Source organism: Pongo abelii, chromosome 12 (assembly GCF_028885655.2).
Source record: "Pongo abelii isolate AG06213 chromosome 12, NHGRI_mPonAbe1-v2.0_pri, whole genome shotgun sequence".
NCBI classification, from domain to species: Eukaryota; Metazoa; Chordata; class Mammalia; order Primates; family Hominidae; genus Pongo; species Pongo abelii.
This window is the reverse complement of record NC_071997.2, coordinates 17,093,348-17,116,866: the sequence shown is the minus strand read 5'-3', so window position 1 is coordinate 17,116,866 and position 23,519 is coordinate 17,093,348.

Sequence of the window (23,519 nt, the reverse complement as noted above, 5' to 3'; positions counted from 1 at the left end):
GAAAAGGGTTTTTCAAAACTGCTGTATCTAAAGGAAGGTTCAACACTGTGAGTTGAATGCACACATCCCAAAGAAGTTTCTTAGGATACTTCTGTCTAGTTTTTATATGAAGATATTTCCTTTTAAACTGAAGGCCTCAAAGCACTCCAAATGTCCTCTTGCAGATTCTGCAAAAAAAGTTTTTCAAAACTGTTCTATGAAAAGGAAGATTCAACTCGGTGAGTTGAATGCTCACATAACAGAATAGTTTCTGAGAATGCTTCTGTGTACTTTTATGTGAAGATATTCCTGTTTCTGATGAAGGCTTCAAAACGGTCCAAATATCCCATTGCAGATTCTAGGAAAAGAGTGTTTCAAAAGTGTTCTATCAAGAGAAAGGTTCAACTCTGTGACTTGAAAGCACACATCACAAAGAAGTCTCTGAGAATTCTTCTGTCTAATTTTTATGTGAAGATATTCCCATTTCCAACAAAGGCCTCAAAGCGGACCAAATTTCCACTTGCAGATTCTACAAAAAGAGTGTTTCAAAACTGCTCTATGAAAAGGAAGGTTCACCTCTGTGAGTTGAATGCACACATCACAAAATCGTTTCTCAGAATCCTTCTGTCTAGTTTTTATGTGAAGCTATTCTGGATCCCAATGAAGGCCTCAAATCGGTCTATCCCCTTGCAGAATCTACAAAAACAGTGTCTCAAAACTCCTCTATCAAAAGGAAGGATCAACTCTGTCAGTTGAATGCACACATCACAAAAAATTTCTGAGAATTCTTCTTTCTTGTTTTTATGTGCATGTACTCCTGTTGCCAAAGAAGGCCACAAAGCGTTCCAAGTATTCACTTGCAGATTCCACAAACAAGACAGTTTCAAAACTGGTCTATGAAAAGATATGTACAATTCTACGAGTTGAACGCACACATCACAAAGAAGTTTCTGAGTATGCTTCTGTGTAGTTTTTATTTGATCATATTTCCTTTTCCACCATAGCCCAAAATCGCTAAAAGTGTCCATTTGCAGATTCTAAAAAAGAGTGTTTCAAAAATGCTCTTTAAAAAGATAGTTCAACTCCTTGAGCTGAATGCACACATCACAAAGAAGTTTCTGAGAATGCTTCTGTCTACTTTTTATGTGAAGAAATTCCCGTTTCAAACGAAGGCCTCAAATCGTTCCAAAATTCCACTTGCTGAAGCTAGAAAAAGAGTGTTTCAAAACAGCTCTATGAAAAGTTATGTTCAACTCTGTGAGTTGAATTCAAACATCACAAAGAAGTTTATGAGAATGCATCTGTCTAGTTATTATGTGAAGACATTTCCTTTTGTACCATAGGCCACAATGTGCTCCAAATATCCACCAGTAGATACTTCAAAAAAAGTGTTTCAAAACTATTCTATCAATAGGAAGGCTCAACTCTGTGAGTTGAATGCACACATCAAAAAGTAGTTTCTGAGAATGCTTCTGTCTAGTTTTCATTTGAAGATATTCCCGTTCCCAAGGAAGGCTTCAAAGCGCTCCAAATATCCACTTGCAGATTCTACAAAAGGAGTGTTTCAAAACTGCTGTATCAAAAGGAAATTTCAACACTGTTAGTTGAATGCACACATCACAAAGGGGTTTCTGAGATTGTTTCTGTCTAGTTTTTATGTGAAGATATTTCCTTTTCTACCATAGGCCTCCAAGCGCTCCAAATATCCAATTTCAGATAATACAAAAAGAGTGATTCAAAACTGGTCTATCAAAACAAAGTTTCAACCCTGTGATTTGAATGCACAGATCACAAAGATGTTTCTGACAATGTCTTTGTCTAGTTTTTCAGTGAAGACATTTCCTTTTCTACCATAGGCCTCAAAACGGTCCAAATGTCCCCTTACAGATTCTAGAAAAACTGCTTCAAAACTGCTCTATCAACGGGAAGGTTTAACTCTGTGAGTTGAATGCACACATCTTCAAGAATTTTCTGAGAGTGCTTCTGTCTAGTTTTTATGTGAAGAAATTCCCGTTTCGAACGAAAGCCTCAAATCGGTGAAATATACCCTTGCAGATTCTACAAAAAGAGTGTTTCAAAACTGCTCCATCAAATGGAAAGTTGAACTCCGTGAGATGAATGTACAGATCACAAAGTAGTTTCTGAGAATGCTTCTGTCTATTTTTTATGTGCAAATATTCCTGTTTCCAACGAAGGCCTAAAAGCGTTCCAATTATCCACTTGCAGATTCTAAAAAAAGAGGGTCTCAAAACTGTTCTATGAAAACTTATGTTCAACTCTGTGAGTTGAATGCACACGTCACAAAGAAGTTTCTGAGAATGCTTCTCTCTAGTTTTTATGTGAAGATATTTCCTTTTCCACCGAAGGCCAGAAATTGCTCCAAATGTCCACTTGCACATTCCAAAAAAAAAAAAAAAAAGGTTTCAAAGCTACTCTAGCAAAAGGAAGGTTCAACTGTTTAAGTTGAATGCACACATCAAAAAGTAGTTGCTGACAATGCTTCTTTCTAGTTTTTACGTGGAGATATTCCTGTTTCCAAAGAAGGCCTCAAATTGGTCCAAATATCCCCTTGCAGATTCTACAAAAAGAGTGTTTCAAAACTGCTCTATGAAAAGCTATGTTCAATTCTGTGAGTTGAATGCACACATCACAAGGAAGTTTCTGGGAATGCTTCTGTCTAATTTTTATGGGAAGATATTCCCGTTTCCAATGAATGAATCAAAGAGTCCAAATATCCACTTGCAGATTCTACAGAAAGAGAGTTTCAAAACTGTCCTATGAAAACTTATGTTCTACTCTGTGAGTTGAATGCACACATCACAAAGAAGCTTCTGAGAAAGTTTCTGTCTAGTTTTTATGTGAAGATTTTCCCCATTACAATGAAGGCCTCAAATTGGTAAAATTATCCACTTGCAGAATTTCAAAAACACTGTTTCACAACAGCTCTGTGAAAAGGCATGTTCAACTCTGTGAGGTGAATGCAAATATCACAAAGAAGTTTCTGTGAATGCTTCCGTCTAGTTTTTATTTGAAGATATTTCAATTTCCACCATAGCCCTCAAAGCGATACAAATGTCCATTTGCAGATTCTACAAAAAGAGTGTTTCAAAGCTGCTCTATCAAAGGAAATGTTCATCTCTGTGAGTTGAATGCACATATCACAAAGTAGTTTCTGAGAAGGCTTCTGATTTTATTTGAACACATTCCCATTTCCAATGAAGGCTTCAAAGCTCTCCAAGTATCCAATTGCAGATACTACAAAAAGAGTGTTTCAAAACTGCTCTATCAAAAGGAAGATTCAACTCTGGGAGTTGAATGCACACAACACAAAGAAGTTTGTGATAATGCTTCTGTCTAGTTTTTATGTGAAGAGATTTCCTTTTCCAATGAAGTCCTCTAAGCACTCCAATTGTCTACTTCCAGATTCTACAAAAAATGTGTTTCAAAACTGCTCTATGAAAAGGATGGTTCAACTCTGACTTGAATGCACAGATCACAGAGAAGTTTCTGAGATTGCTTCTGTCTAGTTTTATGTGAAGATGTTGCCTTTTCCACCAAAGACCTCAAAGCACTCCAAATGTCCACTTGCAAATTCCATAAAAAAAGGTTTCAAACGGCTCTATCAAAAGGAAGTTTCAACTCTGTGAGCTGAATGCACACATCACAAAGAAGTTTCTGACAGTGCTCAGGTCTTGTTTTTATCTGAAGATATTCCCGTTTGCAATGAAAGCCTCAAATCGGTCCAAATATCCCCTTTCAGATTCTATAAAAAGAGTGTTTCAAAACTGCTCTATGAAAAGTTATGTTCAACTCTGTGAATCGAATGTACACATCACAAAGTAGTTTCTGAGAATGCTTCTGTCTAGATTTTATGTGAAGATATTCCCGTTTCCAATGAAGGCTTCACACTGTCCAAATATGCTCTCGCAGATTCTACAAAAAGAGTGTTTCAAAACTGCTCTATGAATAGTTATGTTCAACTCCATGAGTTGAATGCACACATAACAAAGTAGTTTCTGAGAATCCTTCTGTCTAGTTTATATGTGAAGATGTTCCCGTTTTCAATGAAGGCCTCAAATCATTCCAAATATCCACTGGCAGGTCCTTCAAAAAGAGTGTTCAACAACTGCACTAAGAAAATGTATGTTCAACTCCGTGAGTTGAATGCAAACATTCCAAAGTTGTTTCTGAGAATTTTTCTGTGTAGTTTTTGGTTGAAGATATTTCCTTTTCCACGATAGCCCTCAAGGTGCTACAAATGTCCTCTTTCAGATTCTTCAAAAAAGAGAGTTTCTAAACTGCTCTATCAAAAGAAAGGTTCAACTCTGTGAGTTGAATGGCCATATCACAAAGTTGTTTCTGAAAGTGCTTCAGTCTGGTTTTTATTTGAAGATATTCCCGTTTCAAACAAAGGCTTCAAAGCTCTCTAAATATCCGCTTGCAGATTCTACAAAAAACTGTTTCAAAACTACTCTATCAAAAGGAAGATTCAACTCAGTGGGTTCAATTCACACTTCACAAAGAAGTTTCTGAGAATGCTTCTGTCTAGTTTTCATGTGAAAATATTTCCTTTTCAACCGGAGAACTCAAAGTGCTCCAAATGTCCAGTTTCAGATACCACAAAAAAACTTTATCTAAACTGCTCTATCAAAAGGAAGGTTCAACTCTGTAAGTTGAATGCGCACAAAAGAAAGAACTTTCTGAGAATGCTCAGTCTAGTTTTTATGTGAAGATATTTCCTCTTCCACTGAAGGCCTCAAAGTGCTCCAATTGTCCACATTCACATTCCACAAAAAAAGGTTTCAAAACTCCTCAATCAAAATGAAGGTTTATCTCTTTGAGTTGAATGCACACATCACAAGGAAGTTTCTGACAATGCTTTTGTCTAGCTTTTATGTGACGATATTCAAGTTTCCAACAAAGGCCTCAAATCGGTCCAAATATCCCCTTACAGATTCTACAAAAAGACTGTTTCAAAACTGCTCTATGAAAAGTTATGTTCAAATCTGTGAGTTGAATGCACCCATCACAAAGAAGTTTCTGAGAATGCTTCTGTGTAGTTTTTATGGGAAGACAATTCCGTTTCTAATGAAGCCCTGAAATGGTCCCAATATCCATTTGTGGATTATACAAAAAGAGTGTTTCAAAACTGCTCCTTGAAAACTTATGTTCTGCTCCGTGAATTGAAAGCATACATCACAAAGAAATTACTGATAACGCTTCTGTCCAGTTTTTATGTGAAGATATTCCTGTTTTTAATGAAGGCCCCAAATCTGTCCAAATATCCACTTGCAGGTTCTTCAAAAAGAGTGTTTCACTACTGCTCTATCAAAAGGAATGTTCAACTCTGTGAGTTGAATGCAAACTTCTCAAAGAAGTTTCTGAGAATGCTTCTGTCTGGTTTTCCACCACAGCCCTCAAAGTCCTACAAATTGTCCTCTTTCAGATTCTACAAAAAGAGTGTTTCAAAACTGCTCTATGAAAAGAAAGGTACAACTCTGTGAGTTGAATGCATACATCACCAAAAAGTTTCTAAGAATGCTTCGGTCAAGTATTTATGTGAAGATATTTCCCTCTCCACCGAAGGCCTCAAAGCTCTCAAACTGTCCAATTGCAGATTCTACACAAAATGTTTCAAAACTGCTCTATCAAAAGGAAGTTTCAAATCTGTCGGTTGAAGTCACACATGAAAAAGAAGTTTCTGAGAATGCTTCTGTCTAGTTTTTATGTGAAGATATTCCCGTTTCCAACGAAGGCATCAAAGAGGTCTAAATATCCACTTGCAGATTCCACAGAAAGAGTGTTTCAAAACTGGTCTATGAAAAGTTATGTTGACCTCTGTGAGGGGAATGCACACATCTGAAAGAAGTTTTTGAGAATGCCTCTGTCTAGTTTTTCTGTGAAGATATTCCTGTTTCCAATGAAGGCCTCAAATCTGTCCAAATAAACACTTGCAGCTCCTTAAAAAAGAGTGTTTCACTACTGCTCTATGAAAAGATATGTTCACCTCTGTGCATTGCATGAAAACATCACAAAGAAGTTTCTGAGAATGATTCTGTCTAGTTTTTATGTGAAGATATTTCTTTTTACACCAGAGACCTCAAAGAGCTGCAAATGTCCACTTGCAGATTCTACCAAAAGAGCGTTTCAAAACTACTCTATCATAAGAAGGGTTGAACTCTGTGAGTTGAATATACATATCACAAAGTAGTTTCTGAGAATGCTTCTGTTTTGTTTTTATTTGAAGATATTCCCGTTTCCAATGAAGGATTCAAAGAGCTCCAAATATCCAATTGCAGATTCTGCAAAAAGAGTGTTTCAAAACTGCTCTATCAAAAGGAAGACTCAAATCATTGAGTTGAATGCACACATCACAGAGATGTTTCTGATAATGTTTCTGCCTAGTTTGTATGTGAAGATATTTCCTTTTCCACCAAAGGCCTTAAAGCGCTCCAAATGTCCTCTTGCAGAATCTACAGAAAGTGGGTTTCAAAACTGATATAGCAAAAGGAAGGTTCAACTCTGTGAGTTGAGTGCACATATCACAAAGTAATTTCTAAGAATGCTTCTGTCCAGCTTTTATGGGAAGATATTCCAGTTTCCAAAGAAGGCCTCAAATATGTCCAAATATCCCATTGCAGATGCTACAAAAACATTGTTTCAAAACTGCTCTATCAAAAGAAAAGTTCAACTCTGTGAATTGAATGAACACATCACAAAGACCTTTATGAGAATGCTTCTGTCTAGTTTTTATGTGAAGATATTCCGTTTCCAACAAAGGCCTGAAATCATTTCAAATTTCCACTTGCAGGTATCTCAAAAAGAATGTTTCACAACTCCTCTATTAAAAAGTATGTTCAACTCTGTCAGTTGAATGCAAATATCACAAGGATATTTCTGAGAATGCTTCTGTCTAGTTTTTATTTGAAGATATTTCATTTTCCAACATAGCCCTCAAAGTACTACAAATGTCCATTGCAGATCCGAGAAAAACAGTGTTTTATATCTGCTCTATCAAAAGGAAGGTTCAACTCTGTGAGTTGAATGTGCACATCACAAAGAAGTTTCTGAGAATGCTTCAGTCTTGTTTTTATTTTAAGATAGTCCCTTTTCCAATGAAGGATTCAAAGCACTCCAAATATCCACTTGCAGATTTTACAAAAAGAGTGTTTCAAAACAGCTGATCAACAGGAAAGTTCAACTCAGTGAATTGAATGCACACATCACAAACCAGTTTCTGAAAACGCTTCTGTCTAGTTTTTATGTGAAGACATTTCCTTTTCCTCAGCAGGCCTCAAAGTGCTCCCAATGTCCACTTGCATATTCTACAAAAAGAGTATTTCAACTGCTCTATCAAAAAAGGAAGGTTCAACTAGGTGAGTTGATTGCACACATCACAAAGAAGTTTCTGAGAAGGCTTCTGTCTAGTTTTAAGTGAAGATATTCCCGTTTCCAACGAATGCCTCAAATCAGTCCAAATGTCCCCTTACAGATTCTACAAAAAGAGTGTTTCAAAACTAATCTATCAAAAAGGAGCTTCAACTTTGTCAGTTGAATGCACATATCATAAAAATGTTTCTGACAATGCTTCTATCTAGTTTTTATTTGATGATATTTACTTTTGAGCACTGGCCTCAAAGTACTCCAAATATTCACCTGCAGATTCTATAAAAAGAGTGTTTCAAAACTGCTCTATCAAAAAAAGTTCAAACTTGTTAGTTGAACGCACTCATCAAAAAGAATTTTCTTAGAATGCGTCTGTCTAGTTTTTAGGTGAAGATATTTACTTTTAGAGCATTGGCCTCAAAGCGCTCCAACTATTCACTTGCAGATTCTACAAAAATAGTGTTTCAAAACTGCTCTATCAAAAGGAAGGTTCAACTCTGTGAATTCAATGCAGACATCACAAAGAAGTTTCTGAGAATGCTTCTGTCTAGTTTTTAAGTGAAGATATTTCCTTTTCCAGCATAGGCCTCAAAGTGCTCCAAATATCCACTTGCAGATTCTAGAAAAAGAGTGTTTCACAACTTCTCTAGCAAAAGGAATGTTCAGCACTGTGAACTGAATGCACTCATCACAAAGAAGTTTCTGAGAATGCTTCTCTATTGTTTTTATGTGAGGATATTCCCTTTTCCAGTTTAGGCCTCAAAGTGCTCTAAGTATTCACACGCAAATACTACAAAAAGAGTGTTTCAAAGCTGCTGTATCAAAAGGATGGTTTAACTCTATATGTTGAATCCACAAGTCACAAATAAATTTTTGAGAATGTTTCTATCTTGTTTTTATGTGAAGATATTTCCTTTTCCATCATAGTCTTCAAAGCACTCCGTATATACACGTGCAGATCCTCTAAAAACAGTGTTTCAAAACTGCTCTATCAAAAGAAAAGTTCAACTCTGGGAGTTGAATGCACCCATCACAAAGAAGTTTGAGAAAACGCTTCTCTCTAGTTTTTAAGTGAAGATATTTCCTTTTCCAGCATAGGCCTCAAAGCGCTGCAAATAACCAATTGAAAATTCTACCAAAAAGGTGTTTCAAAACAGCTGTATAAAACAGAAGGTACAAGTCTGTGAGTTGAAAACACACACCAAAAATTAGTTTCTGAGAAGGCTTCCGTCTAGTTTCTATATGAAGATATTTCCTTTTCCACCAGAGGCACAATCGCTCCAAATATCCACTTACAGATTCTACAAAAAGAGTGTTTCAAAACTGCTCTATCAAAAGGAAGGTTCAACTCTGTGACTTGAATGTAGACATCCAAAGAAGTTTCTGAGAATGCTTCTGTCTAGTTTTTATATGAAGATGTTTCCTTTTCCAGCATGGGCCTCCAAGCGCTCCCAATATTGACTTGGAGATTCTGCAAAAAGATTGTTTCAAAACTGCTCTATCAAAAGGAAGATTCAACTCTGCATGTTGAATGCACACAGAACAAAGAAGATTGTGAGAATGCTGCTGTCTAGTTTTTATGTTAATATAATTCCTTTTCCAGCATTGGCCTCTAAACACTCCAAATATCCACTTGCAGATTCTACAAAAAGAGTGTTTCAAAAGTGAAAACTGCTCTATAAAAACAAACTTTTAACTTTGTTAGTTGAATGCACACATCAAAAACAAGTTTCTTAGAATGCTTCGGTCTAGTTTTAAGGTGAAGATATTCCCTTTTCCAGCATAGGCCTCAAAGCGCTCCAAATATTCACTTGCAGATTCTACAAAATTAGTGTGTCTAAATTGCTCTATCAAAAGGAAGATTCAACTCTGTGAATTGAATGAAGTCATCACAAAGAAATTTCCCAGAATGCTTCTGTATAGTTTTTAAGTAAAGATATTTCCTTTTCCAGCATAGGCCTCGAAGTGCTTCAAATATCCACCTGCAGATTCTAGAGAAAGAGTGTTTCAAAACTGCTCTATCAAAAGGAATGTTCAGCACTGTGAATTGAATGCACACATCACAAAGAATTTTCTGAGAATTCTTCTCTCTTGTTTGTATGTGAGAATATTCCCTTTTCCAGCTTAGCGCTCCAAATATCCACTTGCAGATTCTGCAAAAAGAGTGTTTCAAAACTGCTGTATGAACAGGGTGCTTCAGCTCTGTGAGTTGAACGCGTACATCACAAAGAAGTTTCTGAAAATGCAGCTCTCTAGTTTTTATGTGAAGATATTTCCTTTTCCAGCTTAGGCATCAAAGTGCTCTAAGTATTCACATGCAACTGCTTAAAAAAGAGTGTTTCAAAGCTGCTGTATCAAAAGGACGGTTTAACCCTATAAGTTGAATGCACATGTCACAAAGAAATTTTTGAGAATGCTTCTATCTTGTTTTTGTGTGAAGATATTTCCTTTTCCAGCATAGTCCTCAAAGCGCTCCATATATACACTTGCAGATCCTCTAAAATCAGTGTTTCAAAACTGCTCTATCAAAAGAAAAGCTCAACTCTGGGAGTTGAATGCACACAACACAAAGAAGTTTCTGAAAACATTTCTCTCTTGTTTTTATGTGAAGATATTTCCTTTTCCAGCATAGGCGTCAAAGCGCTGTAAATAACCAATTGAAAATTCTACAAAAAAGGTGTTTCAAAACTGCTCTACAAAACAGAAGGTACAAGTCTGTGAGTTGAAAGCACACACCACAAATTAGTTTCTGAGATGGCTTCAATCTAGTTTCTATATGAAGATATTTCCTTTTCCACCAGAGGCCGCAATCGCTCCAAATATCCACTTGCAGATTCTACAAAAAGAGTGTTTGAAAACTGCTCTATCAGAAGGAAGGTTCAAATCTACGAATTGACTGCACATATCACAAAGAAGTTTCTGAGAATGCTTCTGTCTAGTTTTTTATGTGAAGATGTTTCCTTTTACAGCATAGGCCTTAAAGGGCTTCAAATATTCAATTGCCGATTCTACAAAAAGAGGGTTTCAAAACTGATCTATCAAAAGGAAGGTTCAACTCTGTGAGTTGAATGCACACATCAAAAAGAAGTTATTGACAATGCTTCTCTCTACTTTTTATGGGAAGTTATTTCCTTTTCCAGCATAGGCCTCAAAGCATTCCACATATATACTTGCAAATTCTGCAAAAAGAGTGTTTCAAAACTGCTCTATCAAAAGGAAGGTTCAACTCTGTGAGTTGAATGCATGCATCACAAAGAAGTTTCTGAGAATGCTTCTGTCTAGTTTTTATGTGAAGATATTTCCTTTTCCAGGTTTGGTCTCAAATTGCTCCAAATATCCACTTGCAGATTCTAAAAAAAGAGTGTTTCAAAACTGCTCTATCAAATGAAGTTTCAACTCTATAACTTGAATGTAGACATCACAAAGAAGTTTCTGAGAATGCTTCTGTCTAGTTTTTATGTGAAGATATTCCCTTTTCCAGCATTGGCGTCACATCGCTCCAAATATCCACTTGCAGATTCTACAAAAAGGGTGCTTCAAAACTGCTCCATCAAAAGAAAGATTCAACACTGTGATTTGAATGCACACATCACAAACAAGTTTCTGAGAATGCTTCTGTCTTGTTTTTATGTGAAGATATTTCGTTTCCCTGCATAGGCCTCAAAGCGCTCCACATATACCATTGCAAATTCTACAAAAAGAGTGTTTCAAAACTGCTCTATCAAAAGGAAGGTTCACGTCTGTGAGTTGAATGCACTCATCACAAAGAAGTTTCTGAGAATGCTTCAATCTAGTTTTTATGTGAATTTATTTCCTTTTCCAATATGGGCCTCAAAGGGCTCCAAATATCCACTTGCAGATTCCACAAAAAGAGTGTTTCAAAACTCTTCTACCAAAAGGAAGGTTAAACTTTGTGAGGTGAATGCACTCATCAAAAACAAGTTTCTGAGAATGCTTCTGTCTAGTTTTTATGTGAAGATATTTCCTTTTCCGGCATAGGCTTCAAAGCGCTCCAAATATCCACTTGCAGATTCTACAAAAAGAATGCTCCAAAACTGTTCTATCAAAAGGAAGGTTCACATCCGTGAGTTGAATGCTCTCATCACAAAGAAGTTTCTGAGAATGCTTCTGTCTATTTTTTATGTGAAGATATTTCCTTTTCCAGCGTAGGCATCAAAGCGCACCAAATATCCCCTTCCACAATCTACAAAGAGAGAGTTTCAAAACTGTTCTATCAAAACGAAGGTTCAACACTATCAGTTGAATGCACTCATCACAGAGAAGTTGCTGAGAATGCTTCTATCTAATTTATAAGTGAAGATATTTCCTTTTCCATCATAGGCCTGAAATCGCTCCAAATATCCACTTGCAGATTCTACAAAAATAGTGTTTCAAAACTGTTCTATCAACAGGAAGGTTCAACTGTATGAGATGAATGCACTCACCACTAAGAAGTCTCTGAGAATTCTTCTGTCTAGTTTTTATGTGAAGATATTTCCTTTTCCAGCACAACGCTCAAACGCCCCAAATATCAAATTGCAGATACTACAAAAAGAGTGTTTCAAACCTGAACTATCAAAAGGAATGTTCAAGACTGTGAGTTGAATTCATAAAGCACAGGGAAGTTTCTGACAATGCTTCTGTCTAATTATGATGGGAAAATATCTCCTTTTCCAGCATAGGCCTCAAGCGCTCCAAATATCCACTTGCCGATACTACAGAATGGGTGTTTCAAAACTGCTCTATCAAAAGGAAGGTTCCACACGGTGAGTTGAATGCATACATCACAAAGAAGTTTCTGAGAATGCTTCTGTCTACTTTTTATGTGGATATATTTCCTTTTCCAGCATAGGCCTCAAATTGCTCCAAACATCCACTTGCAGATTCCACAAAAAAAAGTTTCAAAATTGCTCTATCAAAAGAACGTTCAAGTCTTTGAGTTGAATGCACTCATCAGAAAGAATTTTCTGAGATTGTTTCTATTTTTTATGTGAAGATATTTCCTTTTCCAGCATAGGCCTCAAAGCCCTCAAAACATCCACTTGAAGATTCTATAAAAAGAATGTTTCAGAACTGTTCTATCAAAAGGAAGGTTCAATTCTGTGAGTTGAATGCATTCATCACAAAGAAGTTTCCGAGAGTGCTTCTGTCTAGTTTTTATGTGAAGATATTTCCTTTTCCAGTGTAGGCCTCATAGCGCTCCAAATATCCACTTGCAGATTCCACAAAAGGAGTGTTCCAATACTGCTCTATCAAAAGGAAGGTTCAAGTCTGTGAGTTGAAGGCACTCAACACGGATATTCCCTTTTCCATCGTAGGTCTCAAAGCGCTCCAAATATCCACTTGCAGATTCCATAAAAAGAGTGTTTCAAAAGTGTTCTGTCAAATGGAAGTTTCAACTCTGTGATTTGAATGCACTCATCACCAAGAAGTTTCTGAGAATGCTTCTGTCTAGTTTCTACGTGATGATATTTCCTTTTTCAGCATAGAACACAAACCGGTCCAAATATCCACTTGCAGATTCTACAATAACAGTATTTCAAAACTGCTCTATCAAAAGGAAGGTTCAAGTCTGTGAGTTGAATGCATAAATCACAGGGAAGTTTCTGTGAATGCTTCTTTAATATTTTTATGTGAAGATTTTCCCTTTTCCGGCATAGTACTCAAATATCTCCAATTATCCACTGGCAGATTCTACAAAAAGTGTGTTTCAAAACTACTCTATCAAAACGAGTGTTCAACTCTGTGAGTTGAATGCACACATTACAAAGAAGTTTCTGAGAATGCTTCTGTCTAGTTTTTATGTGAGGATATTTCCTTTTACAGCATGCGTCTCAAAGGACTCCAAATATCTCCTTGAAGATTCTACAAAGAGAGTTTTTCAAAACTCTTCTATCAAAAGGAAGGTTCGTCTCTGTGAGTTCAATGCACTCATCACAGAGAAGTTTCTGAGAATACTTCTGTCTAGTTTTTATTTGAAGATATTTCCCTTTCCAGCATAGGCCTCAAAGCGCTCCAAATATCCACTTGCAGATTCTACAAAAAGTGTCTTACAAAACTGCTCTATAAAAAGGAAGGTTCAAGTCTGTGAGTTGAATGCACTCATAACAAAGAAGTTTCTGAGGATGCTTCTGTCTAGTTTTTATATAAAGATATTTCCGTTTCCATAGTAGGCCTCAAAGCGCCCAAATATCCACTTGCAGATTCTACAAAGGGAGTGTTTCAAAACTGTTCTATGAAGAGAAACGTTCAACTCTGTGAGTTCAATGCATTCATCACAAACTACTGTCTGAGAATGCTTTTGTCTATTTCTTATGTGAAGATATTTCCCTTTCCAGCATAGGCCTCAAAGTACTCCAAATATCCAATTGCAGATTCCAGAAAAGGAGTGTTTCAAAACGGCTCTATCAAAGGGAAAGTTCAAGTCTGTCAGTTGAATGCACTCATCATGAAGAAGTTTCTGAGAATTCTTCAGCTTAATTTTTATGTGAAGATATTACCTTTTCCAGCATAGGCCTCAAAGCACTCCAAATATCCACTTGCAGATACTACAAAACGAGTGTTTCAAAACTGCTCTATCAAAAGGAAGTTTCAAGTCTGTGAGTTGAATGCACTCATCTCAAAGAACTTTCTGAGAATGCTTCTGCTTAGCTGTTATGTGAAGATGTTTCCTTTTCCTGCATAGGTCTCTAAGCGCTCAAAATATCCACTTGCAGATTGTACAAAAAGAGTGTTTCAAAACTGTTCTATAAAAGGGAAAGTTCAACTCTGTGAGTTCAATGCTCTCATCACAGAGAAATTTCTGAGAATGCTTCTGTCTAGTTTTTATATGAAGATATCTCCTTTTCCATCATAGGCCTCAAAACGCTCCAAACATGCACTTGCAGATTCTACAAAAAGGGTGTTTCAAAACTGTTCTATCAAAAGTAATGTTCAACTCTGTGAGATGAATGCCCTCATCATAAAGAAGTTTCTGAGAATGTTTCTGTCTAGTTTTTATGTGAAGATATTTCCTTTTCCAGCATAGGCCTCAAATCGCTCCAAATATCAACATGCAGATCCTACAATAAGAGTTTTTTGAAACTGCTCTATCAAAAGGAAGGTTCAAGTCTGTGAGTTAAATGCCTAAAGCAAAGTGAAATTTTTGAGAATGCTTCTGTCTACATTTTATGTGAAGATATTCCCTTTTCCAGCTTAGGCCAGAAAGCGCTCCAAATATCCACTTGCAGATTCTACAAAAAGTGTGTTTCAAAACTGCTCTATCAAAGGAAACTTCAAGTCTGTGAGTTGAATTCATAAAGCACAGGGAAGTTTCTTAGAATGCTTCTGTCTAGTTTTTATGTGAAGATATTCCCTTTTCCAGCATAGGCCAGAAAATGCTCCAAATATCCCCTTGCAGATTCTATAAAAAGTGTGTTTCAAAACTACTCAACCAAAAGGAAAGTTCAAGTCTGTGAGTTGAATTCATAAAGCACAGAGAAATTTCTTAGACTGCTTCTGTCAAGTTTTTATGTGAAGATATTTCCTTTTCCATCATAGGCCTCAAAGTGATGAAAATATCCACTTTCAGATTCTACAAAAAGGGTGTTTCAAAACTTCTCTACCTAAAGAAAGGTTCAACTCTGTGAGTTGAGTGCACACATCACAAAGAAGTTTCTGAGAATGCTTCTGTCTAGTTTTTATGTGAAGACACTCCCTTTTCCAGCATAGGCCTCAAAGCGCTCCAAATATCCAATTGCAGATTCCACAAAAAGAGTGTTTCAAAACGACTCCATCAAAAGGAAAGTTCAAGTCTGTCAGTTGAATGCACTCATCATGAAGAAGTTTCTGAGAATGCTTCAGCTTAATTTTTATGTGAAGATATTACCTTTTCCAGCATATACCTCAAAGCGCTCCAAATATCCACTTGCAGTTTCTTCAGTAAGAGTGTTTGAAAACTGCTTATCAAAGGGAAGGTTCAAGTCTGTGAGATAAATGCATAATGCACAGGAAGTTTCTGATAATGCTTCTGTCTTGATTTTATGTGAAGATATTCCCTTTTACAGCATAGGCCTCAAAGCGCTCCAAATATCCACTTGCAGATTCTACAAAACGAGTGTTTCAAAACTGCTCTATCAAAAGGAAGGTTCAAGTCTGTGAGTTGAATTCATAAAGCACAGGGTAGTTTCTGAGAATGATTATGTCTAGTTCAAATGTGAAGATATTTCCTTTTCCAACATAGGCCTCAAAGCTCTCCAAATATCCACTTGCAGATCCCATAAAAAGGGTGTTTCAAAACTGCTCTATCAAAAGGAAGTTTCAACACTGTTAGTTGAATGCGCACATCACAAAGAAGTTTCTGAGAATGCTTCTGTCTAGTTTTTATGTGAATATATTTCCTTTTCCAGCATAGTCCCCAAAGCTCTCCAAATATACACTTGCAGATTCTACAAAGAGAATGTTTCAAAACTGTTCTCTCTAAAGGCAGGTTCAACTCTGTGAGTTGAATGCACTCATTGCAGAAAATTTTCTGAGGATGTTTCTGTCTTGTTTTTATGTGATAATATTTCCTTTTCCAACATTGGCCTCTAAGTGCTTCACATATCCACTTGCAGATTCTACAAAAACAGTATTTCAAACTGCTCTATGGAAAGGAAGGTCCAAGTCTGTGAGTTTAATGTACTCATCAAAAGATGTTTCTGAGAATGCTTCCGTCTAGTTTTTATGTGAAGATATTTCCTTTTCCAGCGTCGGCCTCAAAGCGCTCCAAATATCCACTTGCAGATTCTACAAAGAGAGTTTTCCAAAACTGTTCTACCAAAACGAAGGTTCAACTCTGTGAGTTGAATGCACACATCACAAAGAAGTTTCAGAGAAAGCTTCTACTTAATTTTTGTAAGAAGATGTTTCCTTTTCAAGCATAGGCCTCAAAGTGCTCCAAACATGCACTTGCAGATTCTACAAAAGGAGTGTTTCAAAACCGCTCTATGAAAAGTTAGGTTCAAGTCTGTGAGTTGAATGGACACATCACAGATACTTCCTTTTCCATCACAGACCTCAAAGCACTCTATATATCCACCTGCAGATTCTTTAAAAAGAGGGTTTCAAAACTGTTCTATTAAAAAGAGGGTTCAACTCTGTGAGTTGAAAGCACTCATAACAAAGAATTTCATGAGAATACTTCTGTCTAGTTTTTATGTGAAGATATTTAATTTTCCAGCATAGGCCTCAAAGCGCTCCAAATGTCCACTTGCAGACTCTACAAAAAGAGTGTTTCAAAACTGCTCTAACAAAAGGAAGGTTCAAGTCTGGGAGTTGAATGCACTCATCACAAAGAAGTTTCTGAAAATGCTTCTGCTAATTTTTCATGTGAAGATATTTCCATTTCCAGCATAGGCTTCAGAGTGCTCCAAATATCCACTTGCAGATTGTACAAAAACAGTCTTTCAAAACTGTTCTTTCAAAAGGAAGGTTCAGCTCTGTGAGTTGAATGCACTCATCACAGGGAAGTTACTGAGAATGCTTCTGTCTAGTTTTTATGTGAAAATATTTCCTTTTCCATCGTAGGCCCCAAAGTGCTCCAAATATCCACTTCCAGATTCTACAAAAAGAGTATTTCAAAACTTTTCTATCAAAAGGAAGTTTCAACTCTGTGAGTTGAATGCACTCATCCCAAATAATTTTGTGAGAATGCTTCAGACTAGTCTTTATGTGAAGATATTTCCTTTTCCATCATAGGCCTCAAAGTGCTCAAAATATCCACTTGGAGATTCTAGAAAAAGAGTGCTTCAAATCTGTTCTATCAAAAGGAAGGTTCAAATTTGTGAGTGAAATGCACTCATCACAAGGTAGTTTCTGAGAATTCTTCTGACTATTTTTAATGTGAAGATGTTTCCATTTCCAGCATAGGCCTCAAAGCGCTCCAAATATCCACTTGCAGATTCTACAAAAAGAGTGTCTCAAAACTGCTCTAACAAAAGGAAGGTTCAAGTCTGAGTTGAATGCACTCATCACAAAGGAGTTTCGGAGAATGCTTCTGTCTATTTTTTATGTGAAGATATATGCTTTTAAAGTGTACACCTGAAAGCGCTCCAAATATCCACTTGCAGATTCTACAAAGAGAGTGTTTCAAATCTGTTATATCAAAAGGAAGGTTCAACTCTGTGAGTTGCATGCACTCATCACAGAGAAGTTTCTGAGAATGCTTCAGTCTGGTTTTTATGTGAAGATATTACCATTTCCATCATAGGTCTCATTGCACTCCAAATATTCATTTGCAGATACTGCAAAAATAGTGTTTCAATACTGCTCTATCAAAGGGAAGGTTCAACTCAATGAGTTGAATGCACACATCACAAAGAAGTTTCTCAGAATGCTTCTGTCTAGTTTTTATGTGAAGATACTTACTTTTCCAGCCTAGGCCTCAAAGCACTCCAAATATTCACTTGCAGATGCTACAAAAAGAGTGTTTCAAAGCTGCTCTGTGAAAAGGAAGGTTCAAATCTGTTAGTTGAATGCACTCATCATAAAGAAGTTTCTGAGAATGCTTCTGCTTAGTTTTTATGTGAAGATATTTCCCTTTCCAGCATAGGCCTCAAAGCACTCCAAATATCCACTTGCAGATTGTTCAAAAGAGTGTTTCAAAACCGTTCTGTCAAAAGGAAGGTTCAAATCTATGAGTTGAATGCAGTCGTCACAGAGAAGTTTCTGAGAATTCTTCTGTCTAGTTTTTATGAGAAGGTATTTCCTTTTCCATCATAAGCGCCAAAATTTTCCAAATATCCACTTGCAGATTCTACAAAAAGAGTGTTTCAAAATTCCTCTAACAAAAGTAAGGTTCAAGCCTGTGATTTGAATGAACACATCCCAAAGTAGTTTCTGAGAATGCTTCCATCTAGTTTTTATGTGAAGTTATTTACTTTTCCAGCACAGGCCTCAAAGCTCTCCAATATCAACTTGCAGATTGTACAAAAAGAGTGTTTCAAAACTGTTCTATCAAAGGAAGGTTGAATTCTGTGAATTGAATGCGCACATCAAAAAAAGTTTCTGAGAATGCTTCTGTCTAGTGTTTATGTGAAGATATTTCCCTTTGCAGGATAGGCCTCACAGCACTGCAAATATTTACTTACAGATACTACAAAAAGAGTGTTTCAAAACTGTTCTATCAAAAGGAAGGTGCAACTCTTTGAGTTGAATGCACTCATCACAAAGAAGTTTCTGAAAATCCTTTTGTCTGTTTTTTATGTGAAGATATTTCCTTTTCCAGCATAGGCCTCAAAGCCCTCTAAATATCCACTTGCAGATTCTACAAAAAGAGTGTTTGAAAACTGCTCTATCAAAAGGATGGTTTAAGACTGTGATTTGAATTCACAAATCACAAAGAAGTTTCTTAGAATGTTTCCGTCAATTTTTTGTGTGAAGATATTTCCGTTTCCAGAATAGGCCTCAAAGTGCTCCAAATATCCACTTGCAGATCCTACAAAAAGACTGTTTCAAAACTGCTCTATTAAAAGGAAATTTCAAGTCTGTAAGTTGAATGCATAAAGCACAGTGAAGTTTCTGAGAATGATTCTCTCTAGTTTTTATGTGAAGATATTTCCTTTTCCAGCATAGGCCTCAAAGTGCTCCAAATATTCAGTTACAGATTCCACAAAAATGGTGTTTCAAAACTGCTATATCAAATGGAAGGTTCAACTAAGTTAGTTGAATGCACTCATCACAAAGATGTTTCTGAGAATGCTTCTGTCTAGTTTTTATGTGAAGATGTTTCCTTTTCCAGCATAGGCCCGAAAGCGCTCCAAATATCCACATGCAGATTTTAAAAAAGGTTGTTTCAAAACTTCTCTATCAAAAAGAAGTTTAAACTCTGTGACTTGAATGCGCTTATCTCAAAGAAGTTTCTGAGAATGCTTCTGTCTAGTTTTTATGTGAAGATATTTACTTTTCCAGTATAGGCCTCAAAGCGCTCCAAATATCCACTTGCAGATTCTACAAAAGGGTGTTTGCAAACTGCTCTATCAAAAGTATGGTTCAACTCTGTGAGTTGAATGCACACATCACAAAGAAGTTTCTGAGAATGCTTCTGTTTAGTTTTTATGTGAATATATTTCTTTTTCCAGCACAGGCCTCAAATTGCTCCAAATATCCACTTGCAGATTCTACAAAAATGGTGTTCCAAAGCTGCTCAATCAAAAAGAAGGTTCAATCTGTGAGTTGAATACAATCATTACAGAGAAGTTCCTTGGAAAGCTTCTTTCTAGTTTTTTGTGAAGATATTTCCTTTTCCATCATAGGCCTTAAAGCACTCCAAATATCCACATGCAGATTCTACAAAAAGAGTGTTTCAAAACACTTCTATGAAAAGGAAGGTTCAGCTGTGTGAGTTGAATGCAGTCATCACAAAGAAGTCTCTGAGAATGCTTCTGTCTAGTTTTTGTGTGAAGATACTTTCTTTTCTAGCATAGGCCGCAAAGCCCTCCAAATATAAATTGCTGATCCTACAAAAAGTGTGTTTCAAATCTCTTCTATCAATAGGAAAGTTCAACTCTGTGAGTTGAATGCACTCATCACAGAGAACTTTCTGAGAATGCATCTGTCTAGTTTTTATGTGATGATATTTCTTTTTCCATCATAGGTCTCAAAGCATTCCAAATATAAACTTACAGATTGAACAAAAAGACTGTTTCAAAACTGCCCTATCAAAAAAAAGATTCAACTCTGCGAGTTGAATGCACTCATCACAAAGCAGTTTCTGAGAATGTTTCCGTCTAGTTTTTGTGTGAAGATATTTCCTTTTCCAGCATAGGCCCCAAAGCATTCCAAGTATCTGCTTCCAGATTCTACAAAGAGAGTGTTTCCAAAGTATTCTATCAAAAGGAAGTTTCAACTCTGTCAGTTTAATGCACTGTTTCTGAGAATGCTTCTGTCTAGTTTTTATGTGAAGATATTTCCTTTTCCCGCATAGACCTCAAAGCGCTCCAAATATCCACTTGCAGATTGTACGAAAAGGGTGTTTCAAAACCGCTCTATCAAAAGTAAGGTTCAATTCTGTGAGTTGAATGCACACATCACAAAGAAGTTTCTGAGAATGCTTCTGTCTAGTTTTTATGTGAAGATATTTCCTTTTCCAGCATTGGCCTCAAAGCGCTCCAAATATCCACGTGCAGATTCTAGAAAAAGGGTGGTTGAAAACTGCTCTATCAAAAGTAAGCTTAAACTCTGTGAATTGAATGCACACATCACAGTGAAGTTTCTGAGAATGCTTCTGTTTAGTTTTTATATGAAGATATTTCCTTTTCCAGCTTAGGCCTCAAAGCATTCAATCTATCCACTTGCAGAATCTACTAAAAGTGTGTTTCAAAACTGCTGATTCAAAAGCAAGGTTAAACTCTGTGAGTTGAATGTGCACATCACACAGAAGTTTCTGAAAATGCTTCTGTCTAGTTTTTATGTGAAGATATTTTCTTTTATAGCATAGGCCTCATAGCGCTCCAAATATCCACCTTCAGATTCTACCAAAAGAGTTTTTCAACTGCTCTATCAAAAGGAAAGTTCAACTCTATGAGTTGAATGCACTCATCACAAAGATGTTTCTGAGAATTCTTCTGTGTAACTTTTATGGGAAGACATTCCATCTTCCAACATAGGCCTCACAGCGCTCCAAATATCCACTTGCAGATTCTACAAAAAGAGTGTTTCAAAACTTTTCTATCGAAAGAAAATTTCAACTGAGGGAGTTCAATGCACTCATCACAGAGAAGTTTATGAGAATGCTTCTGTCTAGTTTTTATGTGAAGATATTTCTTTTTCCATTATAGGCCTCAAAGCACTCCAAATATCCACTTGCAGATTCTACAAAAAGAGTGGTTCAAAACCGTTCTATCAAAAGAAATGTTCAACTCTGTGAGTTGAATGCACTCATCAAAAAGGAGTTTCTGATAGAGATTCTGTCTTGTTTTTATGTGAAGATATTTCCTATTCCAGCATAGGCCTGAAAGTGCTCCAAATATCGACTTGCAGATTCTACAAAAAGAGTCTTTCAAATCTGCTCTATCAAAAGGCAGGTTCAAGCCTGTAAGTTGAATGCACACATCTCAAAGAAGTGTCTGAGAATGCTTCGATCTAGTTTTTATGTGAAGTTGTTTCCTTTTCCAGCAAAGGCCTCAAAGCACTCCAAATAATAACTTGGAGATTCTACAAAAAGAATGTTTCAAAAGTGTTCTATCAAAAGGAAGGTTCAACTCTGTGAGTTGACTGTGCACATCACAAAGAAGTTTCTCAGAAGGCTTCTGTCTAGTCTTTATTTGAAGATATTTCCTTTTGCAGCATAGGTCTCAAAAAGCTGCAAATATCCACGTGTATATTCTATAAAAAGAGTGTTTCAAAATTGTTGCATGAAAAGAAAAGTACAATTCTGTAAGTTGAATGCACTCATCATAGAGAAGATTCTGAAAATGCTTCTGTCTAGTTTTTATGTGAAGATATTTCCTTTTCAATCATAAGCCTCAAAGTGCTCCGAATATCCACTTGAAGATTCTAAAAAAAGAGTGTTTCAAATTTCCTCTATCAAAAGGATGGTTCAAGTCTGTCAGTTGAATTCAGTCATCACAAAGAAGTTTCTTAGAATGCTTCCATCGAGTTTTTATGTGAAGATATTTTCTTTTCTATCTTAGGCCTCAAAGTGCTCCAAATATCCACGTGTAGTTTCTACAAAAAGAGTGTTTCAAAACTGCTGCATCAAAAGGAAAGTTCAAGTCTGTGAGTTGAATGCATAAAGCAGAGGGAAGTTTCTGAGAATGCTTCTCTCTAGTTTTTATGTGAAGATATTTCCTTTTCCAGCATAGGCCTCAAAGCACTCCAAATATCCACTTGCAGATTCCACAAAAATGGTGTTTCAAAACTACTATATCAAATGGAAAGTTCAACTCCGTTAGTTGAATGCACTCATCACATAGAAGTTTCTGAGAATGCTTCCGTCTAGTTTTTATGTCATGATATTTCCTTTTAAAGCATAGTCGTCAAAACGCTCCAAATATCCACTTGCAGATACTACAAAAAGGGTGTTTCGAAACTGCTCTATCAAAGGCAAGGTTCAACCCTGTGAGTTGAATGCACACATCACAAAGAAGTTTCTTAGAATGCTTCTGCTTAGTTTTTATGTGAAGATATTTCCTTTTCCAGCATAGGCCTCAAAACATTCCAAATATCCACTTGCAGATTCTACAAAAAGTGTGTTTCAAAACTGCTGTTTCAACGCGAAGTTTCAACTCTGTGAGTTGAATGCACACATCACAAAGAAGTTTCTGAGAATGCTTCTGTCTACTTTTTATGTGAAGATATTTCCTTTTCTTGCATAGGCCTCATAGCGCTCCAAATATCCACTTTCAGAATCTGCCAAAAGAGTGTTTCAAAACTGCTCTATTAAAAGAAAGTTCAAGTCTGTGAGTTAAATGCATTCATCATAAAGATGTTTCTGTGAATTCTTCCGTCTAGCTTTTTGTGAACATATTTCCTTTTCCAGCTTAGGTCTCAAAGTGCTCAAAATATCCACTTGCAGATCCTACAAAAAGAGTGTTTCAAAACTGTTCTATCAAAAGAAAGGTTCAACTAAAGGAGTTCAATGCACTCCTCACAGAGAAGTTTCTGAGAATACTGCTGTCTAGTTTTTATGTGAAGATATTTCCTTTTCCAGAATAGGCCTCAAATCACTCCAAATATCCACTTGCAGATTCTACAAAAAGCGTTTCAAAACTGCTCTATCAAAAGGAACGCTCACCTCTGTGAATTGAATGTGCTCATCACAAAGAAGTTTCTGAGGATTCTTCTGTCTAGTTTTGATGTGAAGATATTTCCGTTTCCAGCATAGGCCTCAAAGTGCTCCAAATATCCACTTGCAGATTCTACGAAAAGAGAGTTTCAAAACTGCTCTATCAAAAGGAAGGCTGAAATCTGTGAGTTGAATGCGCTCATCACAAAGAAGTTTCTGAGAATGCTACTGTCTAGTTTTAATGTGAAGATATTTCCTTTTCCAGCATAGGCCTCAAAGTGCTCTAAATATCCACTTGCAGATTATTGAAACAGAGTGTTTCAACACTGTCCTATCAAAAGGACGGTTCAACTCTGAGAGTTGAATGGACTCATCACATAGAAGTTTCCCAGAATCCTTCTGTTTAGTT